Genomic DNA, 27,028 nt, shown 5'->3' on the forward strand with positions numbered 1-27,028 from the left:
GCCATTTTAATAATGATTTAAGCCAGCAAGCAGGAAGCCTTGTAAATCTTCTTTTGCATTTGTACAATTTAGTTATTTTCCTTAAAAAAGGTTAATTATCAGTGGTTGTTAACCACTAAAACATGTTGATTTGCAACTAAATACACCTTTTCCCACTAAATTTGGGATTTATTTTGCCAACCAGGAGGATATGCTATCTGTACACAGCTATTTAAGCAATGATATATCTTAACATACATTTATTCAGATTCTTAATTTTTAGAGTTTTATACTACAAAATAGTGAATGGCACATTTTTTATTTACTGTGTCAAGTGGCATCTGGATAAAAACAGGAATTCAATTAAACATGTACCAAAAACAGTATTCTAAATTTTTTTTAAGTTAAATAAAACTACCTTAAATGTGCTTAAGAAAAAAGTTTATAAAAACATGTTTTGCATTTAAAACTAACCAATTATTAAACAAAGGAAGTATTTATTATCTGTAGTTAATGAAGTGAACTGATTGTTTCTGATCACCATGTCCTTCAAGATTTTAGACCTAGTCCTTTCACTATCATTTTTAGTCATAGATCAGAAGAGAAAAACAAGCTTTTTTCCTGGTTTTTAAACTGCCAATCAATCCATTTTGCAATACTGAATGAACTAGTTTGAACTGAACTAGCTGAATTAACGGATATGAAGAAAATATTTTCTCTGCATCTGCACAAGAGAGGCTACTGAAAAGCTTTCTAACTATCTAACCTGATGTCCAAAGCTGGTTTAGCACTTCACCAACCTCTGGGGTTCCAGGTCGTTAGCCAGTGATTTCCATTAGTTCAGTGATTTGACGTTCTTTAAAACTTCAGCAGCAACTACATACTGCCAGAATATTACAATATTTAATTTAAATTATTTTAATAGATTATAGTTAATGCCCTACTTGAACAGCAGGACAACTGTCCAAAAAGTGTGGCGGAGTTGTGGACAAGCCATGGAAAAATCGCAGAAAAGTAATAATGGACTTTATTATTTGCAATAATAAGGTCCATGATTACTTTTCCATGATTTTCTGCTCTCAGACACCCGGGGCCGAGTGTAGGAGCCCCGGGCTGACAGTGGGGACTCCTGCTGTTGGCCACCTGCGGTTGACAGCAGCCATCCAGGGCTGAGAACAGGGGCTCCCACTGTCAGCCCCATGCAGGTCAGGGCTCCCAGCACTGTCAAAACTGCGGTGAAAGCCTAATATCGTGGGATCAGCAATATCATGGAATTAAGTAGGACCTTAATTATAGTAAATTTGGACCTTAATACAGGTTGCCTCAATGTCTAATTAAATTATAAATAGTTTAATTTTTAAAAGAAAAATATATTTAATTTAAATTAAAATATCCAATTTTTAAAAAATTTAATCGATTTTTCCCACCCTGTTGAACAACTTGAACTTCAGTTTAATACGCAGTACTGGGGATTAGATAGTTAAATATTTACATTGCATGAGGAGGCTTTGATATGAGTTGCTGTTACTTAAATCTGTGTGCTCTGTTTAGACAGTAGAACTGAAAATCCGTATTTGGGATTACGATTTAAAGGCAATGGCTGCCCCTGCCCAAGTTGTACCATGATCAAGTCAAGACCACCAACATCACAGAGAACCAAAATGTAATGCTGTCAGGGTTTCTACAGTCCAGTACTTGGATTTCTTGAAAACACGGAAAATATATTATTTTTCATTTTATAACAAGATGATGAAGGATGGTCTTACGTATAGAGAAGTCTTTGAGTAAGGAGAAAGAATGGTTTTGTGATAAAGGCACAGGACTGGGAGTCAGGAGATCTGGCATGAATTTCCAGTTTTCTTGCAGATTTCTTCTGTGAACTTGGGCAATCACTTAACCTCTCTATGCCTCAATTCCCCATCCGAAAGAAAGGGATAATAATACTTCCCACCTTTGTCTGTCTATTTATCAGGGGGGTCTCATAAGAAATTTTTTGGCAGCCTCAGAGTGAGGCCACCAAATCTTGCTGGTGGCTGCTCTGACAATTTTTCCTAAAACACTTAATTAACCTTAGGGAAAACATATACATATGCACATATACATGTCCAAATCATTGTAATGTATGTAGGTTTTTATTGCAGACTCAATAATAAAAATAATGTACAGTTGTCTATTCTTTACTGGACCTAAACAGAATAGAAAAACAAACCGCTTTGTTTCAGAGTGGTAGCCATGTTAGTCTGTATTCGCAAAAAAAACAAGGAGTCCTTGTGGCACCTTAGAGACTAACAAATTTATTTGGACATAAACTTTCATGAGCTAAAGCCCACTTCATCAGATGTATGCAGTGGAAAATACAGTAGGAAGATATATATATATATACACACAGAGAACATGAAAAATGGGTGTTGCCATACCAACTGTAACAAGACTAATCAATTAAGGTGGGCTATTATCAGCAGGAGAAAAAAAAAACTTTTGTAGTGATAATCAGGATGGCCCATTTCAAACAGTTGACAAGACGCTGCGAGTAACAGTAGGGGGAAAATTAGCATGGTGAAATGACCCATCCACTCCCAGTCTTTATTCAAGCCTAATTTAATGGTGTCCAGTTTGCAAATTAATTCCAATTCTGCAGTTTCTCGATGGAATCTGGTTTTGAAGTTTTTTGTTCAAGAATTGCCACTTTTAGGTTCGTAATCGAGTGACCAAAGAGACTGAAGTGTTCTCCAACTTGTTTTTGAATGTTATAATTCTTGATGTCTGATTTGTGTCCATTTATTCTTTTACGCAGAGACTGTCCGGTTTGGCCAATGTACATGGCAGAGGGGCATTGCTGGCACATGATGGCATATATCACATTGGTAGATGTGCAGGTGAACGAGCCCCTGATGGGGTGGCTAATGTGATTAGGTCCTATGATGGTGTCACTTGAATAAATACGTGGACAGAGCTGGCAATGGGCTTTGTTGCAAGGATAGGTTCCTGGGTTAGTGTTTTCGTTGTGTGGCTGCTGGCGAGTATTTGCTTCAGGTTGAGGGGCTCTCTGTAAGCGAGGACTGGCCTGTCTCCCAAGATCTGTGAGAGTGAGGGATTGTCCTTCCGGATAGGTTGTAGATCCTTGATGATGCGCTGGAGAGGTTTTAATTGGTGGCTGAAGGGGCCGGCTAGTGTCGTTCTGTTATTTTCTTTGTTGGGCCTGTCCTGGAGTAGGTGACTTCTGGCTCTGTCAATCTTTGACATTACACAAAGTAAAAACTATTTCACCATGCTAATTTTTCCCCTACTGTTACTCACACCTTGTCAACCGTTTGAAATGGGCCATCCTGATTATCACTACAAAAGTTTTTTTTCTCCTGCTGATAATAGCCCACCTTAATTGATTAGTCTCCTTAGAGTTGGTATGGCAACACCCATTTTTTCATGTTCTCTGGGTCTATACATCTTCCTACTGTACTTTCCACTGCATGCATCCGATGAAGTGGGTTTTAGCCCACAAAAGCTTATGCCCAAATAAATTTGTTAGTCTCTAAGGTGCCACAAGTACTCCTCGTTTTTGTTTTTTTAAAGTGCTTTGCACGTTCTTGTCTCTTTTTGTTGTTGTTTCTTTTGCTTTTTTTGGTTGCCTTTTTTTTTTTTTTTAAAGCTAGCAAGTCTGTTTCTGTGAAAAGTGATATTTGTATGTTTGTTAACACTGCTTTCCTCTCCCGCCCCCGCCTAATCACTGCCCAGGAGGCCCTGACCACCTGAAAAGTCCCTGATGGACACATTTGAGAAACACTGATTTAGATTGTAAACTCTGCAGGGTAGTGACTATATGTTTGCGAAGTGCCTACAACAATGGGGTACTGATTAGTAGAGCCCTGCAAAATCTGCAGCTATCCACTTTATATCCACTGATATCTGCATCCGCGGATGCGGATATCCATGGACCATTTTTGCAGAACATGGGTCAGATGCAGATACAAATTTTGTATCCACACAGGGCTCTACTGGTCAGTTGGGACCCATAGGAACAACCATAATTCAAATTTATAATAACCATCATAATAATACAAAACTTTATGGACTTCTGTGATTCCTTTATCAGTCCATCCTATGAAAGCTATCTGACATCAACTCCACTTTCAGAAAATAATTTTAACGCTTACAAGATGCACATGGAGCCCCATTCAAGGATACTATTCGTTGTAAAATATTATTATAATGTTAGACAGCGTGGTAATATTCAGAGCATTATAATTATGTAGACTAAGCTATATAACTCATTTTAATTGTACATCAATCATTCTAAGCCTTATGTAGGACACTAGAAAGTTTAATACTCTACCATCGTATACTCCATCAGGCACATTTGTTGGAATGTTTCATGAGATACAGACACTGAGCCAAATTCATCCATAATGTATTTCAATTGAAGTCTATTGAATATGACCCATCAAAACTAAAATTTTTAAAAAGTTATTGACATAAAATATTTAAATAATGTTAAAAACTTAAGAAATGTTCAATTATATCAAGAATATTTTAAAACACCCAGATTTTTTCCTCGGTCTCATCTACGGAACTATAAAATCTCATTAGTTTGAATGACTGCATGGCAGCAAATAAGAGCATGCAGTTTATAAAACTCATGTAAAAAGCTTTGGGTATGGGTGGACTTGTCCTATAATGTTCCTTAAAACATTTTATCAGCATTCATCAACATCCAGAATAAAGGCCAGATTCTGAACCCCATAAGCCTGCAAGGTTGCAATTAGCTAAAAGAGTGGGTCTATTGGCTCCTATGAGACTACTCACAAGAGTTAATACTTACCAATAGGACTAAAGTGTTCACAATCTGTCTCTTTGGGAGGTTTCTATTTGAAGCTATGTTATTATTTATTTTTCTATTTTTAAAAAATGGACTATATTACTTTTGTATACAATTAAATATCAGCTCTATATGCAGTAGAACTAATGCCGTTGACAACTCTCAAAACTGCCAGTATGACTATCTCCAGAACAGAATTTTCAGAACATTTGCTTTTAGACTAGAGGGCAGAAATAAAAAGCTAAAGTCTACGCTGACGTAAATGGGCACAACTCCACTAAAATCAGTAGTGTCACACCTGTTTACTTCCTCCAGGGCTGAATTGGCCAAAGTCTCTATTGTGCGACTTCATTTTGCTAACATAGAAATGTTTAAAATGGTTCAATATAATGGCCCACAATACAGTAATATTAACTTCTGTGCAAATTTCTGAGGAAGACATCTTGCTATTTACTAATCATATAATCATCTTGCAGACAAAATGCTACGTTAAAAAATATTTCGGTTGCAAAGTCAAGCAGTTAGGAAATGTCAGATTTACAGTTGCCTGTGCCATCTTAATTTTGCCCCGTTATCCAACCATTTTGTGCAATAAATGCAGCCGGAGTCCTGTGGAACAGCAGCGTGGGATTACATAATTAAGATGACTGCATTGTAACGCACATGGAGTAGAGGTTGTCCAGGCAATCATAAATCTGACACTTCTCAACTATTAAGTGCTTGACTTTGCAACCTAAATAATGTTTTTAAATGTAATTTTGTATGTATTTCTAGATTGTTTCACAGAACATGGTAAACACAAACTATACTATGCACAACTGTGTCAATACCCCAGCTTCCTAATTGCACATCACCACCAGAATTTGAACCCTCAACACAGGACAGGTCCTACCTAAACTACCACACTAGCAGTATCAGCTACCAGCAGGAGAAGACTGCTTACCAGAGTGAAAGATAAACTGCTGAGTTCAAGTGCTAGGCTGGGCAGCAGCGAGGGAAACGCAAAGCAGCCTACTTTGCTCTCTTAAGGCACCACCTCAAACTCCCCGGTATGGGATGGTGCTTTGGGAGGAAGAGGTAGTAAATGAGCCCATATGCTTGGCCCATTACACCTGGTAGAGTATCTTCTATTTTAGCAACAGTGTGACCTCAGCTTTGGAATGGTCATTGACTTTGGGAGGCTGCCGAAATTTTCCTAAAGAACACAAGTAAAAGATCAAAAATGGTGATTTTTAAACTCTTTATACCTTAGTCAAATCTCAGTGGAAATTCATTTGACAAAGAATAGGCACTTCTGTACTCAAGAGATTCCCCCTGCTAAATATCATGAACTACTGCAAACAGTGAAGGGATGAGGCCTCATCAAAAGAAAAGATCACAAGAATCCTTTATAATAGAAAGTTAGGCAACTTAAGTACAGGAGTCTCTACTAGCTTCCTTCATATTTAATATAGCTGTACTGGACTATGTACATCTGTGCTGATGACAATGGCCCAGATTCTCAAAGGTATTTGGGCACCTAACTCCCATTGACTTCAATGGGACTTAAGGGCCTAAATGTGGTTAAGGATCTGGACCAAAATATGTTGTCGTCATTCTAATGACGAAAATTTCCTTTAGCCTATTTATTGTTTTACCGCTGTTGGCTGTAAAAAAAAACAAAAAAACCCCAAAGCATTGTAGATTGTGTTCCTATTACTTAGTATTCTTAAGAATTTGGATCCAGGGTGTTACAGTTCATTGACCATTTCTGAGGATCCAGCTAAACTAATTTGTAATATGTGATTCTAAATGGCAGAGTATCCACACAAGATGAGTAAATGTCTCTTCAGTAAATGCAGCACTGATTTTATTTTAGCCTTTTATCAAGCCAGACAGTTCAACAGAGTGTGAGAAAATAGGAAACTGAAGGGGGATGATTGTCTTCAGACCAAATTCAGAGTTTTAAATTATCAAAAAGAAAAGGAGTACTTGTGGCACCTTAGAGACTAACCAATTTATTTGAGCATGAGCTTTCGTGAGCTACAGCTCACTTCATCAGCTACAGCTCACGAAAGCTCATGCTCAAATAAATTGGTTAGTCTCTAAGGTGCCACAAGTACTCCTTTTCTTTTTGCGAATACAGACTAACACGGCTGTTCCTCTGAAACCTTAAATTATCAAGTGAATCATGGGAGTAGAATTATAAGCCATTAAAATGAGCTTAACATATGTTGATACTTTAGGATTAGATTCAATAAAAACTCTTCCAGTTTTCCTACTGTAAAAATCTGTGCATAACCCCACAAGCCTTAAAAACAAATCTGTTTTGGCTTTTAAATTGGCTGGAATTTTAAAAAAACCCCTCTAGTTATGAGATGAAAACCTTGTATAATGAATGTACATTACTAGAAAATCCTAAAAATGAAGCTCATAAACGGCCCATACACTCCATGGTTCTTTGCTTGTAGAATTCATTCTTTGCCATTGAACATAAGCTGTCATATTTTGATTATGAAAATTAGAAAGTTTTTGGATTCTAGCCCTTATAGTTGTGAAAATAGCCTGGAAAATAAAAACAGAGCATACAAGGATGCAATGTTGGCTTCCTGAGTTTGCAGAAAGCCTAAAGTAACTCACAGGCATGAGCTGCCCCGGGGCTTCATTACAAAGGGATGTTAACTATGAAACCTAAAGATGACCATTAAATATCAAGGTGGGGAAGGTAATGTCTTTTATTGGACCAACTTCTGTTGGTGGAAGAGAGAAGCTTTCGAGCTACACAGAGCTCTTCTTCAGCTCTAGACAAAATTTTCCAGACCTGAAAAGCTCTGAGCTGCTCAGAATCTTGTTTTCCACCATCAGAAGTTGGTCCAATAAAAGATATTACCTCCTCCACCTTGTCTCTCTCATATCCTGGGACTGACATGATTATAACAACACTCCAAATATTAAATTAGTTAACACGATTAACAATTTCACTGCAGGTTATTTTTCAGATATGTCCAGATACTGTGCCTCCCCAGCTGCCAAACCCTCCAACTTCCCCCTTTGATGCTTGCTACAGTGCAGTAAAGTATTTTTTACAAAGGGTTCTGTGACACACTGGAAACTGAAATTGTGGCTACAGTATTAAATAAAATGAATTTAATATCAAAAAATGACTCTCAGGCTGTTACTGACAGTATTATTCCGTTTCAGCTTTAATTTAATAAAGCCTCAATTTTTAAAATGTCACTGAAGCTCCCACCGAATTTCTACCAGCAGGCACCAAAACCTAGGGATCTTTCAGACTTTAGGTCCAACTTGCCGTGTAGTACATGGACCTTGTTTATATACATCATTATCAAAGAACATTTTTTTCCCCCACTGTGGCAATAACATCACAGACATTTCAGGAAAACTGATTTTTGAAAGCGAGAGGTCTATTTCCGTCCATATGTTATTTGATCTAACAGAAAAATAAAGGCATGTAAAACTACTTTATTTTTATTTAGGCTAAATATCGCTCTTATGGGACATGCTTAGGCAGAAGAAAGGAGGACATGTAACTGGCGCTTGAGTGTAGCATTCATGCAAGGTTCATGCACTTGGCAACATTCAGGGCACACCCGGAGTGTTGTGTAGGAGCAGTGCACACACGGCTCCTCTCAAGGGCATGAACCTTGGAATCTCGCCCAGATGACATGAACCGTGGGAAGCCTCCCAGGACTGGGCTCAAGGCCCGAGAGCAAGGAATGCGGTAGATAGATATTGGTAAATAAGAATATTAAACAAAGCCAGTGTATTCCTTTTATCTGTTGGAGTACGTAATGCACGGGGTGAGAGAAAGAATAAAAGAGAGGGTGGAAAGCTGACAGGAGACCAGCCCGTCGGCAGACCAGCCTGCTTGCTTGCTTAAAGCCTTGTTCTGTCTTGTATTTGAACCGCAACACGTGAGACACAATGCTAGTGCAAAGTTGCCAAAAACACAGAGCAGGGAGCATATTTCCGCTACCATGAGCAAGATCAGCATGCATTCCTCAACCACTGCCAGCTGGCACACTCTGCTGAATGCACAATATTCACTAGGCAGCCTGGAGGACTGGACGTATATCTTAACCCTCGACCATGCTCCCATGGGGATGTGTATGCAAGCCCGCCTCCCAGCTCAAAGAAATCCTGCCTGCCTTCTGGTGCAAGAAAGAGAAGACTCCCTACTCTCTTCTTTCCACCAAGCAACAGGACCAATACACAACAGAGATCTTCGGGGCAAATCATATTCTTCCCCCTGACCACAACTGTACTGTCAGCCGAGTCTCAAAGGGCAGCAGAACTACAACTATTCCATTGCACACAGACAGCCCACGAACAGTGGCCTCCTGGGCCCCTGCCCACCATGAAGATTCATGATGGGGAATAGGAGTGGCAAGGATGGTGGCCAGTGGTCTACAAACTATACTGTTTCACTAGGTAAAACCCATGAGTAGAGGGTGGAAGAGAACCACAGCCACTGCTACAGCTCAGAGGCTGTGGAGAACAGCTACAGAGTAGCTGACTGTTCTGTGCACTGGGTGTGGTTTGGGTGGGAGGGGGATTCTGTCCCCTCCAACCATTATGCAGGTCCCCTGGGTTTTGCACAGGCAATGGGAACTTGCCCTACTGAGTAATAGGCAGTAGGAGTTCTTGCTGATTCTTGTTAATTCTCACATTCAGAAATGTTTCTCTTATTTCCAGTGACATTACCTGTTGCTAAATGTGTAGTTATTTCAAGCTTACTTTTATCTGTAGGGAAAAAAACACACTCTTATCAACATACAGTACAACTATTTCCGATTGATTTTCAACGCATAATATGTAAAGTGGGTGTAAACCAACAGTGAGGCATTTTTTGCTTTTAGAGAGCTCAGAGGATACAGTTTGCATTGGTGTTTCCCCTGTGCAGTGCTCTTTTTGTTAACTTTTTGCTAACTCTTCAAAACAAATCCACTCTTTTAGATTTCCGTATCTTTCTGGCTGACAGCTTCCTGTCACGGATAGAATGGCTCTACAGGAGGAAATGTACCAAGAGCTGCCTTGCAAAGGGCATGTCACCAATTATGACTGTAACTATTTCCAAGGGATTTTGAAAATAAATCCTAACTTACCTCTTTAATTCTACCTTCACACCTGGGAACTGGAAGCAAGTCCTTGGGAAGTTGACTCTGGAGTTAACTTCTTGTACTTGGGAGAGTTTAAAATCCTGGAAAAGGAAAGAACTGTTAGAGTTGAACTCCAACAAAATATGGCAGGGATTTTAATCATGTCCAACATACCCATAGTAAAAGTAAATGAAGAGCTCAGTGGTACCCTTGCTCCCCTCTCCTTCCTGACCCCACAGAATACCCTCTACAGGTGTTTGAGGCAATTTCACCTTCACAATTTTGGAAGGAGCAGGTTAGAGGAATAGCCCTGTGAACCACGCAGGAAATCTTAGTGCATGTTAACGATCATCAAAATCCACATTAACACATGCTGCTTTCCCCACAGCTGAAGGGGGTTTCAAGGTACCTGTCAGCAGAATCGAGGATATAAAAGAATTTCACCTTTTAAAAAATGAAGTTAAACAACATAAATAAATGCACTGCTGTTTCACTGACTCAGCCAACAGACAGGGCAAGCGGGCTAAAAGTAAATAGAACTGTACTTTCCCACTCTTTAGTCCCAAACTCCTGTCCGTGCCAGCACCTTCACCGCTTTAGCTCAGACTTTACTAGGCATTCAGCAATTGCATTCACAAAGGTCTCTCTCTTATCTTTAAATAGGTTTTTTCCTGGGAAACTAAACTGAGTGCTGAACAAACGAAGTGCTCTGCCTCCTAGCCCACCTCTTGAGACAGACAAGATTGGTTTGATAACACTTCTCTATTGACATGCCACAGAATACACCAAGTCACTGATATTCTATTTAATAATATCAACAAGGCACCAGGTTCAACAACAGCCAACAAAGAAAAAACCCAGAAGGATTTTCATAAAACCACAAACTGGTTAATCTCAGTGCGGCCAACTCCCACGATTTTATTGTAAATCTAGCAATATTTGGTGTTTCTCTTAAAGCTCCAGCTCCACAAATTTTGTAATTACAAGAAAACCTCAGCTTTCATTTAAAAAGAAAAGCACATTTCTAGCCCCTGTGGTTGTGAAGAAAAACTTGAAAATGTGACTGGAAAGTAACCCAAGACTCAAAAGCCAGAAAGTAACTCAAAAGAATTCCAAATTTCTTCAATGTCATGATTTTGAAGCCAGCCTCATGATTTGGGGAGCCATGACTCATGGTTTTGAGCACCTAAGAATATAAGAGCAGCCATACTGGGCCAGACAAAAGGTCCATCTAGCCCAGTATCCTGTCTTCCAACAGTGGCCAATGCCAGGTGCCCAAGAGGGAATGAACAGAACAGGTAATCATCAAGTGACCCATCCCTTTGCCCATTCCCAGATTCTGGCAAACAGAGGCTAGGGACACCATCGCTGCCCATCCTGGCTAGTAGCCATTGATGGACCTATCCTCCATGAATTTATCTAGTTCTTTTTTGAACCCTGTTATAGTCTTGGCCTTCATAACATCCTCTGGCAAGGAGTTCCACAGGTTGGCTGTGCGGTGTGTGAAGAAATACTTCCTTTTGTTTGTTTGTTTTAAACCTGCTGCCTATTAATTTCATTTGGTGGCCCCTAGTTCTTTTGTTATGAGAAGGAGTAAATAACACTTCCTTATTTATTTTCTTCACACCAGTCATGATTTTATAGACCTCTATCATATCTCCCCTTAGTTGTTTCTTTTCCAAGCTGAAAAGTCCCAGTCTTGTTAATCTCTCCTCATACGGCAGCCATTCCATTCCCTTAATCATTTTTGTTGCCCTTTACTGAACCTTTCCCAAGTCCAATATATCCTTTTTGAGATGGGGCAACCACATCTGCACGCAGTATTCAAGATGTGGGCATACCATGGATTTATATAGAGGCAATATGATATTTTCTGTCTTATTACATATTCCTTTCTTAATGATTCCTAACATTCTGTTTGCTTTTTTGACTGCCGCTGCACATTGAGTGGATGTTTTCAGAGAACTATCCACAATGACTCCAAGATCTCTTTTTTGAGTGGTCACAGCTAATTTAGACCCCATCATTTTATATGTACAGTTGGTATTATGTTTTGCAATGTGCATTACTGACCTGGGGTCAGCAATGCTCTGGAACACATACCGTTAAGGATAACAATTTTAAAGAAGCACAGCTCACAGTAAGGGGCAGCGTAGAGCTTCAGCCCCTTCTCCCCTCCCAGAGGGGCACCAAAAGTCAGTTTTCCTTTGGGAACTCCCCATGCACATAGGAAAAACATGCCCACTAATACATCCCAGTATGGGATGCAGCCAGCTCCCCTTTATGTGCCAGTCCCATTCAATGAGCCAAGGCAGGAGAGCAGTTTGGGGGAGTAGAGAAATTGAAGCTTCTGCATCCCTCAGAGTAAAGACTGCAGTTCACCCTAGTCTTTATAAAGGCTATGTAAGGGAAGGAACGGCGTTGGAAAGAATCCTTGAGCCCCCTCCCTGGGCCTAGCATACATCCTCAGAAAGGCCTGGCAGGATCCGGTCCATAGATAATGAGGAACTCTGCACAGAAGATTTATCACGCTAAAACGACAGCCTCCCATGAAAGGCACCTACTTACAATGCAATCAGGCGAGAGTAACAACTTCCTTTGTCACTCTCGGCCTTTCTGAAAAACTGACCTGGATTCCCAACCTTTCAGCCCAAATCATACCTAACATCGGGGCCATAGATCAGTGTTCATGTTGCATTCCCAATCAGCACCCGGCCCGGGACAGGGAAGTTAATGATCCAACCAGCTGACCAAATTCGGTGATGAATCCTGGTCATGTACTACCTGAGCACGTTGCACATATTCTAAGAAGATGCCTAATATACTTAACCTATGTTCCAGTAATTCTGTACAGTGTCACGTACTACATGTACTAAAAAGTGTGATATTGTTTGTGTGTGCATTTCCCCCCATCTACACATATTTTACACTGAATTAAATGGGAAGACTATAAGAAAAATCACACTCATTGCCCAGGAGCATTATACACTGCCTTGTGTTGCAGCATCTTTGGAGAATGGACCATATTTGCAGTACACACTCCTTCAATTATCCAGATACTTTTTTGTTTGAATATAATAAAGTTCATTATTCTCATGGCTTATCAGCTATTTGGTCATCTCTAACTCATGAAGACATTCTAGGGCAGAGGTTCTCAAACAGTGGTCTATGGACCACTGAGCTCCATTCAGGTGGTCCTAGTTCCCTCTAAGGTGCGCGCTTGGGCGGCCGCACACGAGAAAATGAAGGCCCACCCACCACGCGCAGGCATGGTTCTACTAATTAGGGTCCTGGACCTTGGAGAAGACGCATATGTAAGGGGAGGGTGGCGGCGTAGGAGAGGACAGTGGGGTGAGAAGAGGGGGTGGGGGGGAATTTGGGATGTGCAGGGCTACGGTGGCCAGAGAAAGGTGACTTTCCCCAGCTCAGGGGCTGCCGCAGCCGGGAAGAGACCCACCCCCCTCCGTCCCAGCCCCAGCTCGAGGGCTACTGTGGCGTGGGAGAGACACCCCCCTCCATCCCAGCCCCAACTTGGGGGCTACCGCAGCAGGGAAGAGACCCCACATCTATTGCATTAGAAAGGTAAGACTACCAATATTAAAATATGAGTTGTGTGCTTTTATTTGTAGAACAAAAAAAGTTAATTACATTTTTTTTAATCTGGCGCTTTTATCCAAAGTGCTTTACAATAGTTAACTAATGGTACAAACAACATTTGGAAAGATCATTAAGTGGTCCGCCAAGACCCTCAGCAATTTTCAAGTGGTCCACGAAAAAAAAGTTTGAGAACCACTGGTCTAGGGCATTTAACTTCCAGTGAAGTCAATGGAAGCCCCATACAAGCGTCCAAGGCAAGAAATTTTGTACATAAGCACAGATCTCTCCAGGACAGTATTTTTAAAATTGAAGTGAAGAAGTGGAAAACATGCAGAAAGAAAAGAAAATTAATGTGGTTTTGAACGTTGCCATACAACTTCCTGTGTTTGACCTCATAAAGAATAAAAAAAGACATATGATCTGTAACTTCCTCTGAGTTTTCTTTGATCTCTGGATGGAAAACTTAAAAAGCAGACTTTCTTATTAGCTGCTGCTGGGTTTTTTGTTTGTTTAATTAAATTCCCTAATAATCTTTAATGTTATAACATCTATCTATACATACACAGATATTATGGGCTCAATCATACCCTCCTGCAGAAAGACAAACAGGTTTCTAAGGTATTGTGATATCAAGGAATGGATTGAATAATATTCTGATGGAGTGGCCTCTACATGTCCACTGAATAGACAGAGAACTGCAGGGAATCTAGAGACAAGGCAAACTTGTGCACCTGTTGAGAGGGAAGGCAAAGGGAGGAGGATTAGAGATGGGAAAAAGAGGACAGTGCCAGTTCACGTAAGCAAAAAGTCAACTAAGCATACTTTGTTGCAGAATCTCAATGGGCTTCAGCACAAGGGCCAAAGCTGCCCTGTGGAAGAAAAGCATTAAAAATTAAAAATTGTAGTGGCCTTTTGTATTCAGCTGAACTTCCAAATGGCTAAAACAAATTCCCCTGTAATCTTTTGCCCAGTCATTGTACTTACTCCTAGCTGCATTGGATCAAAGTTTTTAAACTCCATTTTGGCCTCATCTTGATCAACCAGTCAACAGTGCCCTTGTTGCCAAGAAGGCCAATGGCATTTTGGGCTGTATAAGTAGGGGCATTGCCAGGAGATCGAGGGACGTGATCCTTCCCCTCTATTCGACATTGGTGAGGCCTCATCTGGAGTACTGTGTCCAGTTTTGGGCCCCACGCTACAAGAAGGATGTGGAAAAATTGGAAAACATCCAGCGGAGGACAACAAAAATTATTAGGGGCCTGGAATACATGATTTATGAGGAGAGGCTGAGGGAACTGGGATTGTTTAGTCTGCAGAAGAGAAGAATGAAGGGGGGATTTGATAGCTGCTTTCAGCTACCTGAAAGGGGGTTCCAAAGAGGATGGATCTTCTAGACTGTTCTCAGTGGTAGCAGATGAGAGAACGAGGAGTAATGGTCTCAAGTTGCAGTGGGGGAGGTTTAGGTTGGATATTAGGAGGGTGGTGAAGCACTGGAATGGGTTACCTAGGGAGGTGGTGGAATCTTCTTCCTTTTGAAGTTTTTAAGGTCAAGCTTGACCTTTAGTTGGGGATTGGTCCTGCTTTGAGCAGGGGGTTGGACTAGATGACCTCCTGAGGTCCCTTCCAACCCTGATATTCTATGATTCTACAAAACCTCGGATAAGTAGCAGAACCTTATACCCAGCAGTACAAGGCACAAAGTAACCTCACTCGGCCTGCGAGATCCATGGGAGCTGGGAAACAAGGCTTTACCGGGCACTCTCTATACGTGAAAATTGATTTGATCATGTGTTTATCTGTAACCTGTGTGCGCCGCTATTTTGCTAGAGATTGCTGCTGCACAGAGCGGTTCTGTTGCATCTGCCCTGCCAGTGCCCCACAACCCGTAGAATCATGACTACATGGAGTTTACACACAGGGGATTCTCCAGGGTCTGAAGGAAGGGGATTCTATTATTTAGGTTCAACATTTCTCTGTATAACAGATGTAGGATTCCACCTAATAATGTAGGAGGCAATATATATCTGTAGGTCTACATCTATAATACACAAACATATGCAGTGTGAGATATAGATAAAATCTCTGCATATTACAGACACATCCAACTTCAAAGAAATCTTTAGCAATATAATTTAAAATACTTAGATGACAATTATGTAGTACATGGGGTGAGAATACGGAAAACAGAACTCATTGTGTGTCTATAGCTCTTACAATGATACTGAAAGCTAAAGATTCTCTAGTCCAGCCTGACATTTTTACTTTGTCATGTCTTTTTCTTTCTTCTCCTTTCTCTGCCCGTTCCACTCATTTTTTTGCCATTCACTATCATCAAAGGTTAACTCTAATGGGCCATTTTAATTCACAGAATAGTAACCAGGCACTTCATATTGATATTACACATACAACTGAAATAGCCAAAACCAGTAAGTGAAAAAAAATTAAAGATACTGAACTAACACATGTCCATTTCATGTGTCACTTTAGACCTGACATATGTTGAATTATATCTAAGTTATTTTGTCTGGAGACAGCTAGTAGCCTAGTCTAATTTATAATCTTTATTCCCATGGATGTATAGACACTTAGTAAATTAGGTCATACCAATTTACCTGTAAAGGAAACTTTCAGTTAAATAAACCTGTGGGGCGAAAGAATAGATTTTGGCCCCTATCCACTGTGAGTAGTCCCATTATCTTCACTGGGACACATAATGTAAAGAACCGCTCATAGGTTTGCAGGACTGGGGTCTGAGATAGTATGTTTCTGGTTTGGTTATGACAGACACAAAACTTCTAAATGTATATATATTCTTCACATAATTTTTCTAAGCCCTATAGACATTACTGTGTTACTCTGGAAAATGGAGTACACAGAGCTGTACAATCTACTTGAAAAATACACAACTTGATCAAGACACTGAAATAGAGTATTAATGTTGTACACTAATGCCATACTCACTTATGCATGGTTACAGAAGCACGGGTCAATATTAAACGCATTGCAACACAATTCAAAGAAGGTGTCAGTTGTATATAAAATTTAACTTAATTTAGAAAACAAACTGAAAACAGATAAAACTATTACTTCAACAACCAAAATTATTTATCAGAGATTAAGTTACTTTTGTTTTCATTAATATTTCTTGCTTCAAAACAATAAATGGCATCTACAAACTTTCTACTCTTTTCTGTATTTCACAACCATTTGGCTTGTTTCCAGTATGCCTCATTCTCTCTTTTTATTTCTGTATCTGCTAACATTGTTCAATGTTTTTCCAGTTTGCCTAGCTACTCTGAATATTAAGTTAAGTGTGGATTGTAATGAATAAAAATTTAAATGTCTTCAATTTCTAAAGTGTTCCAAATACTGCAAAGTGCATATTGCACATTGCTTTGAAGGAAAGAGATAATTTCATTGACACTTTGCTAGCACCTTGGGACTCCTAAGTATTGCTTTCCATAGTAGAGAATGTTTAATTAGAACACTCAACACAGAAACAAACAAACAACTGAAATTAAACTGTGACTCTTTTCCCAATTTCAACTACGGGTTAAAATACTGTTTGTTTTTATACAAAGCATATGCATGTATTTTGCTATAATAATTCAATCATTTTGTGATACATTAGGGCATTCAGATATATTCAGTCTCTTAATACAAAAAGAAGGGGACATTCAGTGGAACTGAAAGGCAAGAAATTCAACACAGATAAGTAACTTATGGAACTCATTGTCCCAAGAGACCAAGAGCTTACAGGAATTCAGAAAAGGAGTAGACATTTACAGACCTAATGCGAGCAAAGATTTTTTTAGAAGGGACGTAAACCTTCATGCTTCAAGGCATAAGCATAAGCTAGCTACCAACTGACGGGGCTACAAAGAAACTTCTCCAATGCTCAAATTATTCCATAACTGTCCACTACAGGACACCTTCCTGTGGTAGAGAGAGGATACCAAAATAGATGAACCACCTGGTCTGATTCACTAGGGCATTTTCCATATTCCTGAATCACATGTGAAAGTGGCAGCATTTTAATTCTTTAGGGTATGATTTTCCAGGTGTAAATGGGGTGCAAGGCAGTGGAGAATTAGACCCTTACAATCTAGGAAATATCAATATTTCACACAAGAAATTGAAATATCACTATGGGCCTAATTCACTACTGTGTTACTACAGTTTTATACTATTGTAAATCCATGGAAAACAAGAGTGATTCTAGTAAGAGGATTGTTGTTGTAGCCATGTTGGTAACAGGATATTAGAGAGATGCTCTACAACGATCAACACCCCACAAAACGCACCTTTCAAGATCCATGGATCCTGCACATACCCATCACAACATGTGATACACCTCATCCAGCACACTAAATGCCCCAGTAACAACTACGTGGATGAAATGAGACAATCGCTATGCTCTTGAACTCACACAGAAACATGATCAAAAACAAAAACACCATTTCACCTGTGGGAGAACATATCTCACAAAAAGAAAAGGAGTACCTGTGGCACCTTACAGACTAACCAATTTATTTGAGCATAAGCTTTCGTGAGCTACAGCTCACTGCATCAGATGCATTCAGTGGAAAATACAGTGAGGAGATTTATATACACACAGAACATGAAAAAATGGGTGTTCTCATACACACTGTAAGGAGAGTGATCACTTAAGATGAGCTATTTACCAGCAAAGGGGGGGACGGACCTTTTGTAGTGATAATCAAGGTGGGCCATTTCCAGCAGTTAACAAGAACGTCTGAGGAATGTGGGGGGGGGGGCCATGGGGAAATAGTTTTACTTTGTGTAATGACCCATCCACTCGCAGCCTCTATTGAAGCCTAAGTTAATTGTATCCAGTTTGCAAATTAATTCCAATTCAGCAGTCTCTCGTTGGAGTCTGTTTTTGAAGTCTTTTTGTTGTAATATTGCGACTTTTAGGTCTGTAATCGAGTGACCAGAAAGACTGAAGTGTTCTCCGATTGGTTTATGAATGTTATAATTCTTGACATCTGATTTGTGTCCATTTATTCTTTTACGTAGAGACTGTCCAGTTTCCTCAGATGTTCTTATTAACTGCTGGAAATGGCCCACCTTGATTATGACTACAAAAGGTTTTCTCCCCCCACCCTCCCTCTCCTGCTGGTAAATAGCTCATCTTAAGTGATCACTCTCCTTACAGTGTGTATGAGAACACCCATTTTTTCATGTTCTGTGTGTATATAAATCTCCTCACTGTATTTTCCACTGAATGCATCCGATGGATTGAGCTGTAGCTCACGAAAGCTTATGCTCAAATAAATTGGTTAGTCTCTAAGGTGCCACAAGTACTCCTTTTCTTTTTGCAAATACAGACTAACACGGCTGCTACTCTGAAACATATCTCACAAAGCGATCACTCTATACCTGACCTCTCAGTTCTCATCCTTAAACACTTATTACAACAATCTATAACCCACTTAACCACCCCCTACACCATTGACTAGAGAGGTGTTAGCAGGCCACTTCACCTTGAACAAGCCCTTGAAATATGTGTTAACTACGTATACTAAACAATCTGTTCTACCTTGTGTTTATCTGCGACACACTCAGTACATTTCCCAAACCTGAAGAAGAGCTCTGTGAAGCTCAAAAGCTTGTTTCTATCTCACTCAGCTTGTGTCACCAGCAGGAGGAACCTGTGGCAGCAGCGCAGTAATGAATCAGGCCCGTGATATTCTTTCTGGTTTATTCTAAGTTGGCAGGATGGGATTCTCATTTATACAAAGGCTGCTTTACACCACTCTGGAAGGGTAAACAGGTCCTAAAGTGTGTAATTCACACCCACTTTCAGGCACCTTTACATTACCAGGGCAGCATAAAGGGAGTTTGAGAATCTGAGCACACAGCCAGGATGAGGTAAAGGAGGATTAGTTTAAATGAAAATCTGGTTCACAATATGTAATTTGTCACAAACCTGATCATCATGCCTAACCCACTAATGGCAGCACATTTTGTCATCCATAGGTCTAATCTTGCAGTCTTTATTCAGACAAAATTTACATCACTGGCAGTTTTGCCTGCATAAGTACCCACGGAATGAGCCTTTTGTGGCTATCAGATCAGTACATATTGCGTCTGATGCATATCTTAGGGTTTATCTACAAAGGAAGATTGTACCAGTTATACCACCATAATTATAACACTGTAAACCAATATATAGTTAACCAATATAGATAAATCAGTTATAAGCCCCTATGTGGGCATTCTTATTCCAGTATGAGTGGCTTTTTTTTCCTGTTTAGCTTAAATACCCTGCCCAAGCAACATAAGTGAAAACCCTCTTATACTCCAATAAGAGTGCCCACACAGGGGGTTATACCAGTATAAATGCATTGGTTTACACTGACACCTTAGCCTACACTAGCATAACTCTCCTATGTAGACAAGTCCTTACGCAAGTAGTCCCAACAAAAAATATACTGCATTATGTTATGACTAGTAGGCATGCACCTGCAAACTCTTACATAAATAGTCCTTATAGACCCAGTGGTCTCATTGACTTTTACTCTCTTTTGGGTATCAACTGTACTCTATCATGATAAATTTCCTGAACCCAACACACTCCTCCTAGCATAAAAAAGTTTTGAGTTAGTATTAAACAGGGGTCTCTTATCTTGATTTAAAATGTCTTTATTTCAGAATTACTTACAATAATTTTTTAGAGAGAAATAAATAAAATATCACAGATTAAATAAATGTAGAAGTAGTTACATTTTACACTTTAACAAGATTTGTATTAGACCAAATTCTTATAAATGGTTCCTATAAAGTGTGTTTCAACCAAGGGTGAAATACCTACCCTACCGAAGCCAATGGAACTTTTGTCATTGACTTCAAAGGGCAGGATTTCACCCTGATCAAAATAAAAACTTACTAATAAGAAATTAATATTTTGATGTATAAATAATTGTAACATTTTCATATCCTAGCATAGAGCCTTGAAAATAGAAAAATATAAATCCCGCTGAGCCTTTAGATAATACACTTGCTAAATATATGTCATTGTTACAGATAGTGGACTTGATCCTACAGACCCTTATCCGAATAGGCTTATCCACACAATTGATCCCACTGAAAGGTCTAGGGAATTTACCATGATGATGAAGCAGTACCCAGAAGGCAAAAGCAGTGAACTACAAGCTGTGCTAACTCCAGAACTGCCTTGTTCTTTGCAAAATTAGTAGAAAACATTCCTCATTCAGAAAAACAAGTATGATGTCCATTAATTAGTTTTACTAAAATAAGAAACTGTTCAGAATTAGTGAGAATAAAATAAGTGGCTGGTTAAAGGAAATTTAATTTCCACTGTGGTTGTTTGTACATTTTGTAAAATGAAATGTGTATGCTATCTCTAAAATTATACTTTGGCACACTTTTTATAGATAACATTGCTAAAAACTCTTAGTTTTTGAACAAACATAAACATCAAGTATGTTTTCACCAAAAAGTGATGCGGTATACAATTTAATTATTCATTTATGCAAACGATGGTAGACAGAATTATAAAAGACAAATAAACAGCAAATGAGGTTAGTTTGCCCCACGCTTTATGTTGCAAGAGTTCTAAGCATAGTTTAGTGTTTTCTATTCATGACTTTATTATCAAATTACTCCCTGATGATGTCTCAAATGTGCTTTTGTCTGCAAATGAGAAGGAATAAAATACCAAGGCATTAACGTTAAATTACAATAGTTAATGGTGTAAATACCAAAATAATTACTGCATCATACAATCAATTGTTATGTATTCATTACTGAAGTTCTTATAAAGCCTTCATTTTCTTGTTACAATTATTTTTTTCTTTGTTTTTGTCTGGCTATTTTATAGCCTTGACAGTACTTTAATACCATTCACAGTTACACAACCCATTTGATCCTGTTTAAAGCTTCATTTTAGCTATTTCTTATTTGTGCAGAAACTGCTTTCACTTCTGCCCTGACAGTCAAAAACAACACAGGAATAGGTGCAACACTTGTCTAATGGGATTATCTAAACCCAGTAGCAATAAAATAACAGACGGTTTACAACTCTGCTTTGCCACCCCTCTCTCAAATACACTAGTTCTGCAAAATAATCAAACTAATTGCCACTGCAGCGTATCTTGATTATTCTCCTACAAGTTTCAATGCTTACATCTCTTTCACAAAATATAGACTATTACAGTAGCTAGCCAAGCAAGATGTTTTTTGTTACCTCTGCTCCTCTCTCTCTCTCTCTCTCTCCAGTACAAACTGCAACTTCCACACAAGCGCGGTGCTGCTGCTGATGGCTAAAAGTACAACTGCCACGGTGCTCTTGAACCTGTGACCTTCTTCTGTCTGGTTAACGCTTTCATCGTTTTGATCGATTCTGCTTCAACTCCAGCTGTTTTACCAGCAATTAGGCACACACGCGGCTCCGCAAATGCAGGGATCCCTCCCCACACAACAAAGCTGCACACACGCAGCACACTGCCATATTTACAACTCCCTGCTGTCCCAAGAAGTCACCCGCACGTTTCCAATAAGCCAAAGCAAAACTCGGAATGCCTCTCTATCTGTACCAAAAACAGCTCTCCCAGCTTCTTTTTAAGGCACACAGCACAGCAGCAAGAAGTGAACAGCAATCACAAACTCAGAGGAGCTCAGGTACATTGCTGTACCACTAAAAAACGTAGCTCTCCCACCCTTTCTGCCCCACAAAGCTTTGCACCTAAGAGCTTGAGAAGTTATATACCAAGGACCTTGCACCCTAGGTCTGATACTTCAGACAAAGGGGGGGGGGGGGATTTACTACCCTAAACCTAGAAGCAGACCTGAAGAAGAGCTCTGTGCGGCTCCAAAGCGGGTGTCTCTCACCAACAGAGAGAGATCGCCTCACCCACCTTGTCTCTCTCAACACAGAGCCCCAGAGAAGCCCACTTCTACCTGGAGCAGGCGGCTGGAGCTGGGCTGCAAACTTTGCTCCTCACCCACTGTTCTAGCACAACCATGCAACGGCTGCAAAGATTCCAGCAGAGAGCAGCGAGGCACACGTAAGACAGACATCCCCGCAGCCGCACGCCTGTGCCCCGCGCGCTGCCGCAGCCGCCCTCCAGGCTGCCTGCGCGCCTGGGGAATGACTCCGGGACGCGCTCAGGGTCACACCACGCATTTACTCAAGCCGGCTGGCCCGAGCCTGGGAGACCCTCACGCAGCTCTCACTGAGGCCGGGGCAAACTCCTATCGAAGTCCCCGGGGCCCGTGGCCTGAGCGGATCGGGCCGGGGGGGGGCAGGGCGGGGGGTGCCGAAGAACGCAGCGCTTCTATGCAGAACAAGCCTCCACCACAGCCCAAAGGTCCCTGACCTGGGGGGGGGTGACGGGGGGGGGTATTTAATTGCCCGTGCAGCGTACAGCTGCAGGCGCCCGTCCCCAAGACCTAGCGTGGAGCAGCGGTGCATGCCCGCTACACCCACCCCCATCAGCTCTTCCCCCACGGCTCCTGGGTGCCACGCGCTCCGCACCCACCCCCAGCCCCCCGCACAGCATGCGCATGGCCCGCCCACCGGCACTCCCGCCCGGCCCGGTCTATCCCCACAGCCCGCCCTTTACCTCTGCGCTCGCTCCAGCCGCCGCCTGCTCCGAGCGCTGCTACTGCCGCCTCTCCCCGTTGCCGCCCCGCGAGCTGAGAGAGCGCCGCGGCGGCGGCAGCAGCAGCAACAGGACCCCCCCGCCCCGGCCGCTTCTCCCGCCCTCTCCGCCCCGCCCCTGTGCCGGAGCCGTCCGGGTTCCGCAGCTTCTGACTGCCTCCGGCTGCGCGTAGCCGGCCTGCGGGGCGAGCTCGGGCGGGGGGCCGCGGGCCCCCCTCGGCTGGCTGAGCGGCGCCCCACCCCCTCCAGAAGCAGCCGGGGAGCTGGTCCCTCGCTCCCAAGCGCCCTGCTGTTCCAGGGACTTCCAAGGTCCGGGGGAGAGGATCCGGCCCAAGGAGCCTAGGAGAGAGGAGCTCTTCAAAATCCAAGTGCAAGCAGTGGCTGATACGGCGGGACAGCCACTACTCTGAAGCTCACCCTTCATTCGGCAGGCACCCCTGTGCGCCCCCCCTCCTTCCCCCGGGCTAAATGTACGATTTAGGGTGCCAAAGACACCCCCGCCCCAAGTGCACCTGGTCGATAGTGGCCTGCCAAACCATCAGGGCAGCGTTGTAGGTAGCCTGCGCACAGGGGAAAGGCACAAGCATCCTTCTTTGTCCTCCCTATGGCCCTGAACAGTATTGCCAACCCCAAATGTTCAAAAACTGTGAGTCAGGTTCACCAAAAATCATGAGATTATGTAAAATAATAACTTAGGTGTTCTTTTTCTTGGCCTTCTGCTTTTTGAACTGTTAGGGTGCGCTGCGGGGTGTGTGTGTCACATTTTGAAGCTTTCTCCACAGCCAGGAGGGCTAGAAACTTACTTTTTCTTTAAGAGTGAAGGCTGAAATCATCACATATCCACCTGACTCCAGGAGCTGGGGCTTCAAGGAAAACAATAATTATCATGAGACTCATGACAAAATCATGGGAGCTGGCAACACTGCCATGGGTAGTAGCTGCCTGAAAGCACATAAGGGTATGGCTATGGCCCTTCAACCCCTTCGCACCAGCCAGCACAGCTCCTTGTCACAGAGGAAGTGTGTGCTGCTCCCTTTGTGACACATATGGCAGACTTGTGGTTGAGCTAGCTAGGGGAATGCAGCAGCATCATGTTTCTCTGCACCCCTCCAACATATTTTACCAGCAGAAAGGCAGATTCTAGCCCCACAGGTGAAAACTTCGGATGGAATAAGGGTATAATCTCAGTTTTTCCAAACACAGGGCATGATATTCCATTCTGGCTGAGTTAAGCACAGCACAGAAGAGCCAGAGAGTGGGAGGGGAATGCTTCTATTCTGGGTCCAGCTGCTGGTGTAAATTAGAGCATCCTCAAGGCGATTTTAATTTATGCTGGGAAGCTTGAGGGCATTGAGAACAGCCATTCCCTCAGCATACCCACTATATTGGAAGGTGGCATAGAGCTGGTTATGCCAGCTCTATAGCATCTAATGAAGCCCCTAGCAGGGGCAGTTCCCAGTGAGAAAATATGCTGCCTTTACAACTCCTTTTGCTGCCGCAGCATCATAAAACAGCTGTATTGCAATGGGGCCCATAGTTTTCAGCCCAGTAGATGGAGGCCTTAAATAAACAAACTTCAGCTAGGCAACAGATTCTTCCTGTTCTAGGGGGTGGTTGCATAACAGGGATAAGGGAGATAATGCTGTTCAAACTATTCCTGAGTTCCTCAAAGCAGTATGTAAAAGCTACAGTTGGCTTTCCATCCCAGCAGCTCTGCACAAGACTCCTCTGTCTTCTCATCACTGCAATTTATCTTGGTTTAGTGACTGCAAAGTCTTTAGAGATGAACACAGGGGGAAACAAATACTCCATTCCGATTTTTGACAGCTATAATGAGTTCAAGGAAGAATTATGTAAACATTATTAAGTGTAATAAACACGTCAGCATTAGGCAATCTTGTGTAGAAATGTTGGTAAAAGCCATGATGAACATTTTATTCATAATGTCTTTTTAACTTTATGTAGCTGTGTAATAAGCCTTGTGCTTCACTGTTGCCTTGACGGAAAATCATTACCCCACTAATAGATGAGCCAGTTCTGAAGGAGTGCCACTGGGATACTGTACACTTTCCTTCATAGATGCTGTGTATTGGAGGAAGTAGCAGGAGGCCTGCCAACTTTCCCAATTTAATTATTAAGCTGTCAGTTCCTGACTTCTTGTTTCAACTTCCTGAGGCAACATCTGGCTGTAATAGCAAAAATAAATAAAATAAAATTTGATCATTCATTCAGCAGCATTCTATCGGTAATGTCCTTTTTACTGCACTTTCTACAAAAACTCGATAGTGCAAATCTGGACCAGCAATTTCTTTCTCCTTCTGTCTGAACAAATCTAAAGTAAAAAGTGGAACAGTTTGTACTATAATCAAGGCAAAGATCTTTATGATAATGTGTCATAATCAAACCTTTCCCAACAAGTCCTTTGCTATGCTTTTTAACCTTCCTAATGTTTTTATTATTATTTTATTTTATTCAGAAGGACTGCAAAGTTTTTCACTGGGAGAGACTAAGAAGTTTGAATCTGGGAAATAAAAGTTCTTGGAAACAGTGGGTCATTTTACATTTTTGTAAAAGAATCGAGTTTTCTCAAAAGGCAAATGTTTTTAGATTGAAACAAACGTAATACTAGGTTGTTATTTAAATGCTGCTAGATGTGAGTGAAATACTAAAGGAAGTTTTAAAATATGTATTTTTGTGCATTCCCTGGATGGAACCCCACTCCATATAGTGTGCATGCCCTTGCCTTACCAATTCAGATTGCAATGTCATTTGAGGTTGCATGTCTCTCACCTCATATCCTCTCACAGCCATAAATAAGGGGACCCACCCCAAAGTGCCACTCATTTCCTTTTGAGTTCAACAGGCAGTGAGCAAAAACTCATCCCTCCCCATCAATTCCCTGATTTAGGGAAATTGTATTTGTTTGCTTTCATAGTGTTAGAATGTTTAGCTATTTTTTGGCAAATGTTATGGCCTTGTTGGATCTTCCACTCAGGCACACCCAAGCTTCCCACAGCTTTGCTGAAGGTCCCTTTCTCTGTATTCAGGATGACTGAGGTCACATCCATTTTTTTCATGCTGTTTCCTTCCTGAAGTGGCACCATGTCTTTGACAGAGGAAATACCAGAAGTCTTTTTTGTCCTGCTAGGCATTTAATATGCAGGGATTTCTCCAGCCATGCATGCTGAGCTTGAGAGAACCACTACTTCTCCTAGAGGTGGCTATATAAGCCTCAAACCCCTGGGACCAAGTCTCTGTCAGACTCACAATCAAGATCCTAGTTCATTGACTCCAGTGCTGGTGGTCAACTGAGTTTGATGCCTAAGGAAGGTCCAATGCCTACAAACTCAGCTTCCAGTAAAGATGGTCAATCCAAGCCACCAAAACCAGGCTCCTCAATCTTAGATCTCTCTCTTTCTCTTCTAAATGCATATGTGAAGGTTAGAAGGGGTTACCTCTACCATCAAACACTATATAGGCTTTGGTGTTGAACTCACAGAGCAGGTGTAAGGGGTCTTCAAGAGACTCTTCTTCCCAGCACTATGACTCTCATTTACAGCTAAGGAAGAAGAAAAAGAGATGGAGCCACAAGTCCTGTGAATCTACCCAAACCACAATTACACAGTTATCGGGGATATTTTCATCATTAGCCTTTGGATGCTTCAGTATCAGTTACTTCATCATTTGGCATTTTGCTGTAGATTCAGGCCCCTTGACCTTGGTTTGTCTATGCCATGTATCTTAGCACCAGATTCTTTGACATCACCTTTTGTGGTAATTCTGGTCATAGACAAGAGCTGGGTACCTATAACATCAGTACCTTATTTAGCATCTGTGAGTTTGACTCTTGTCCTGTGCCTTCAAGTAAGGTATACTTTGTTGGTTTCCACA

At 41.3% G+C, this 27,028-nt stretch overlaps 1 protein-coding gene across 3 annotated transcripts in view; it reads right to left on the minus strand.

The window, feature by feature from the left end:
• The window catches only part of RARB (retinoic acid receptor beta), a 526,846-nt gene extending 503,653 nt beyond the window's left edge, over nt 1-23,193 (minus strand). For all 3 annotated transcript variants that reach the window (XM_048838584.2, XM_048838585.2, XM_048838583.2), the window contains exons 1-2: nt 23,100-23,193; nt 9,898-9,992 (exon numbers count right to left, since the gene is read on the minus strand). The gene's annotated coding sequence lies outside the window, so the exon portion shown is untranslated. The remainder of the gene's footprint in view (nt 1-9,897; nt 9,993-23,099) is intronic.
• Nucleotides 23,194-27,028: the final 3,835 nt, after the last annotated feature.

Source organism: Caretta caretta, chromosome 2 (genome assembly GCF_965140235.1).
Source record: "Caretta caretta isolate rCarCar2 chromosome 2, rCarCar1.hap1, whole genome shotgun sequence".
NCBI classification, from domain to species: Eukaryota; Metazoa; Chordata; order Testudines; family Cheloniidae; genus Caretta; species Caretta caretta.